The sequence below is a fragment of the Saccopteryx bilineata genome, chromosome 6 (assembly GCF_036850765.1).
Source record: "Saccopteryx bilineata isolate mSacBil1 chromosome 6, mSacBil1_pri_phased_curated, whole genome shotgun sequence".
Lineage (NCBI taxonomy): Eukaryota > Metazoa > Chordata > Mammalia > Chiroptera > Emballonuridae > Saccopteryx > Saccopteryx bilineata.
The window spans coordinates 68,264,316-68,269,970 of record NC_089495.1 but is presented as its reverse complement, the minus strand read 5'-3'; the positions used below and the strand labels follow the sequence as shown (position 1 = coordinate 68,269,970).

At 34.8% G+C, this 5,655-nt stretch overlaps 1 non-coding gene across 1 annotated transcript; it reads left to right on the top strand.

Moving 5' to 3' along the window:
- Positions 1–3,488: 3,488 nt before the first annotated feature.
- On the top strand, positions 3,489–3,564 carry TRNAG-ACC (transfer RNA glycine (anticodon ACC)). Its single transcript has one exon. It is a non-coding gene; the product is annotated as a tRNA-Gly (tRNA).
- The last annotated feature ends 2,091 nt before the right edge of the window (positions 3,565–5,655 follow it).

Sequence of the window (5,655 nt, the reverse complement as noted above, 5' to 3'; positions counted from 1 at the left end):
CATAGACTGAAGGTAAAAGTATGGAAAAACATATTTTTTTGCAAATGAAAATGAAAAAAACAAAGCTGGGTTAGCAATACTTATATCTGAGAAAACAGACTTTAAAACAAAGGGTATAGTAAGGGATAAAAAGTCACTACATAAAAAATAACAGGAAGATATAACCATTATAGATATCTATGCACCTAATACAGGAGCACCTAAATATATAAAGCAGATTTTGATGGACATAAAAGTGAGATCAACAGCAATAGTATAATAGTAGAGGATTTTATTACCCCACTAATATCACTGGATAGATCTTCAAGAAAGGAAATTAATAAAGAAACAGCAGACTTAAAAGACAAACTAGATCAACTAGATTTAATAAATATCTTCAAAACTTTTCACCCTAAAGCAGCAGAATATATATTCCTTTCAAGTGCTTATGGTACATTCTCTAAATGAGTCTCAACAAATTTAAGAAGATTGAAGTCATATCAAGTATCTCCTCTGATCACACTGGCATGAAACTAGAAATCAACTACAATAGAAAAACTAAAAAAACAGTCAAACACTTGGAAACTAAATAGCATGTTATTAAATAATGAATGGGTTAACAATAAGATCAAGGAAGAAATAAAAAATTTACTTGAAACAAATGAAAATGAGCATACAGCAACTCAAAATTTATGGAGCACAGCAAAAGCAGTCCTGAGAGGACAGTGCATAGCATTACAGGCAGACCTTAAGAAGCTAGAAAAAGCTGAAATAAAAAACTTAACCTTGCATCTAAAAGAACTGGAAAAAGAAAACAGCAAGTAAAGCCCAAAGGTAGTAAAAGGAAGGAAATAATAAAAATCAGGACAGAAATAAACAATGCAAAGGATCAGTGAAACCAAGAGATGGTTCTTTGAAAGGCTAAACAAGATCACTGAACTTTCACCAGACTTAACCAAGAAAAAGAAGGAGAGGACTCAAATAAATAAAATTAGATATGAGTGGAGATGTAACAATTGACAAAGCAGAAATACAAAAGACTGTAAGAAAATACTATGAAGAACTGTATGCCAAAAAATCAGACAACAGGTGGAATGGACAAATTCCTTGAAGCATAAAATCTTTAAAAAATCAATCTGGAAGAATCAGAAAACCTAAACAGACTGATCACAACAAATGAGTTCGAAACAGTTATCACAAAACTCTCAACATACAAAAGTCCTGGGCCAGATGGCTTCACTGGTGAATTCTACCAAATATTCAAAGAAGAACTAACTCTTATCCTCCTCAAGCTATTTCAAAAAAAGTTTAAGAGGAGGGAAGATTTCCAAGCTCCTCTTATGAGGTGAGCTTAATTTTAATTCCAAAACCAGGTAAAGACAACACAAAGAAAGAAAACAATAGGCTAATATTCTTGATGAACTTAGATGCTAAAATTCTCAACAGAATATTAGCAAACTGGGTCCAGAAATACATGAAAAAAAGCATACATCATGATCAAGTGGTATTTATTCTGGGGAAGAAAGGCTGGTACAATATTTGCAAATTAATCAATGTGATTCATCATATAATAAAAAAGGAATGAGAAAAACCACATCATAATATCATTAGATACAAAAAAAAAAAGCATTTGATAAAATCCAGCACCCATTTATTTTCAAAATTCAGCAAAGTGGGACTACAGGGAACATACCTCAACATAATAAAGACCATCAATGACAAACCCACAACCAACATTATACTCAATGAGCAAAAATTAAAAGCAATCTCCTTAAGGTCAAGAACAAAGCAGGGGTACCCCCTTTCACCACTCTTATACAATATAGTTCTGGAAGTACTAGCCACAGCAATCAGACAACAAGAAGAAATAAAAAGCATCCAAATTGGAAAAGAAGTTAAACTATCAATATTTGCTGATGATATGATACCGTACATAGAAAACCCTAAAGTCTCAGTCAAAAAACTACTGGACCTGATAAGTGAATTCAGTATGGTTACAGGATATAAAATTAATATTCAGAAATCAGAGGCATTTTTATACACCAACAATGAACTGTCAGAAACAGAAATTAAGGAAACAATCCTCTTCACTATTGCAACAACAACAAAAAAATTATCTAGGAGTAAATTTAACCAAGGAGGTTAAAGACTTGTATTCAAAAAACTATAAAACATTGATAAAAGAAATCAAGGAACATACAAACCAGTAAAAGCATATACCGCGTTCATGGATAGGAAGAATAAACATCATTAAAATGTTTATATTACCTAGAGCAATGTATAAATTGCAATTCCTATTAAAATACCAATGACATATTTCAAAAATATAGAACAAATATTCCAAAAATTTATATGAAACAAAACAAACAACAACAACAACAACAACAAAAAAAACAACCCAAGAATAGCCTCAGCAATCTTGTAAAAGAAGAATAAAATGAGTGGTATCACACTTCCTGATATCAAGTTATAATACAATGTCATTGTACTCAAAACACCTTGGTACTGGCATAAGAACAGGCATATAGATCAATGGAACAGAACAGAGAGCCCAGAAATATACTCTCATCTTTATGAACAATTGATATCTGACAAAGGAGGTAAGAGCATACAATGTAGTAAAGACAATCTCTTTAACAAATGGTATTGGGCAAGTTGAACAGCTACCTGCAAAAAAATGAAACAAGACCACCAACTTACACCATTCACCAATTAACCTCAAAATGGATAAAAGACTTAAACGTAAGTTGTAAAACCTTGAACATCTGAGAAGAAAACATAGGCAGTAAGCTCTCCGACATCTCTTGCAGCAATATTTTTGCTGATTTAACTTCATGGACAAGAAAAATAAAGGACAGGATGAATAAATGGGACTATATCAAACTGAAATGCTTTTCTACAGCTAAAGACAATATAACAAAATAAAAAGACAAATCACACAGTGGGAGAACATATTTGACCATACGTCTGATAAGGGGTTAATAACCAAAATTTATAAAGAACTTGTAAAACTCAACACCAAAAAGACAAACAATCCAATCAAAAAATGGGCAAAAGAGATGAATAGACAATTCTCCAAAGAGGACATACAGATGGCCAATAGGCAGATGAAAAAATATTCAACACCACTAATCATTAGAGAAATGCAAATTGAAACCACAATGAGATATCACCTCACACCAGCCAGAATGGTGCTCATCAACAAAACAACACAGAATAAGTGCTGGTGAGGATGTGGAGAAAAGGGAACCCTCCTGCATTGCTGGTGGGAATGCAGATTGGTGCAGCCACTGTGGAAAACAGTGTGGAGATTCCTCAAAAAATTAAAATTCGAACTGCTTTTTGACCCAGCCATTCCACTTTTGGGAATATATCCCAAGAACATCACATCACTGATTCAAAAGAAGAAATGCACCCCCATGTTTATGGCAACATTGTGAAAATAACCAAGATCTGGAAACAGCTTAAATGTTTGTCAGTAAACGAGTGGATTAAAAAGCAATGGTACAGCCCTGGCCGGTTGGCTCAGCGGTAGAGCGTCGGCCTACCGTGCGGAGGACCCGGGTTCGATTCCCGGCCAGGGCACATAGGAGAAGCGCCCATTTGCTTCTCCACCCCTCCGCCGCGCTTTCCTCTCTGTCTCTCTCTTCCCCTCCCGCAGCCAAGGCTCCATTGGAGCAAAGATGGCCCGGGCACTGGGCATGGCTCTGTGGCCTCTGCCTCAGGCGCTAGAGTGGCTCTGGTCGCAATATGGCGACGCCCAGGATGGGCAGAGCATCGCCCCCTGGGGGGCAGAGCACCGCCCCTGGTGGGCGTGCCGGGTGGATCCCGGTCGGGCGCATGCGGGAGTCTGTCTGACTGTCTCTCCCTGTTTCCAGCTTCAGAAAAATGAAAAAGAAAAAAAAAAGAAAAAAAAAGAAAAAAAAAAAAAAAAGCAATGGTACATAGACACAATGGAATACTATGGGGCCATGAAATAGAAGAAAATCTTACCTTTTGCAACAATATGGATGGACCTGGATACTATTATGTTAAGTAAAATAAGCCAGGCAGAGAAAGAAAAATATCATATGACCTCATTCATTTGAGAAATCTAATAAACAATATGAATTGAGGAATTGAATAGAGGCAGAGGAGAGATCAAAGGAACCAGAGGGAAAGGGGACAGAGGAAAAGTGGATCATAGGATGGGATCATTCTGGAGGGAACCGAGTGGAGGGCATTGTGAGGAGGGTGGCAAGGGGGATGTTTCAGGGGACACTAGAATCTATGTAAAAACAATAAATTGAAATCAATAATAACAAAAATATTTAAAGAAATGTGTGTAATGAAAGAAAGCCACCTCAAATTAACCTGTTTTCTAAACTTTGAAAAATATGTTTTCAATATTCCTCTCTGGGAAAGTGAAGCATAAAACACAAAAATCAACATATCTCATGACTTAACACAAGGTAAATTGTTTCCATCCCATTCTTAACATTTTAATAATAATATTAACTGGTTACCTTTTTTGTATAGATTTAAGAATCTAAGTTTCTGCCACATGATGTAACATCCCCTAAAGACTCAGAATCCTTTGTTAGATTACCTTTCATTACATGGAAAGAGAGCATGAACTTGCAGGCAGATTTTATTGTATGGAATAGTCCTAGAAATGACCAAATTGTTTCCACTCATTTTATGTTGGTTGTAACTCAGATGTATATCTAGCCACAAAGTAAGGTTGGAAACCAAGTAATCTCTGTGTCTGAGAAAAAGAGGGTATTGTTTTTGTATGTCTAAAAATGCCTCAGCCATCTGTCTCATTTGTCTCCACATGGTCACAAATATTTTAAACTTTCAACCATAACATCTACACATCCTTCCCTAAGGGAGACAACACAAAGTCCCATGCATGTTATACATACCATGCAAAGTGCAGGATCTGTGGGTGATTTGCAGACTTTTCCATGATGTGTGGATATAGCTTCTATAAAAAAGAAAAGAAACTTATCTGCCAACTCAAGTTCAAGTTATTTGATATTTTAAGTTCCATTATCATACATAGCCCCTGTACAATAAAGCAACAAAAACAGACATCCACATAGAAAAAAAAATTTTTAATCAACTTTGAAAATGAGAGTGAATGAGGTGAAACAAAAGCTATCTGTTCATATCAACTTGATGTTCTATACAGAAATTATTTGATTGGTCCTCGATTTTGTTTATTTATTGTTTACATGTCCTATTTTTCCTCTTTGGGAAGTTTATTCTTGTCCATTAATCTTTATGGTTTTATCATTGTGGAGTGTTGTAGATGCTCTACAGTGTTACAGGAGATAGAAAAAGGCATTATGTGTGCAAAGAATGGAGATTAATTAGGAAAGTCTTCAAGATTTAACACTGGTTTATAGTCAAAAACAGAAAAGAAAATAATTATTTCTCTAGAGAGTTGAGAGATGTGTTCATACTCTCATTCTCTTGTTATTCATTTTTTAGAGAATTACAATAAAATTTATTCATCTAGTTACTTTTAATATCTTTGACAACACATGTAGGTTTAGTTTTCAAGATATATTAATGTTTGAGAGTTATAGCTAAACATATTTCAGTATTTTAATCATTTCCTTTTTGTACTATAACATTAGAAAAATAATATGCCCGATCCCTATAATAAATTGTAAAATGTGCCTTTTA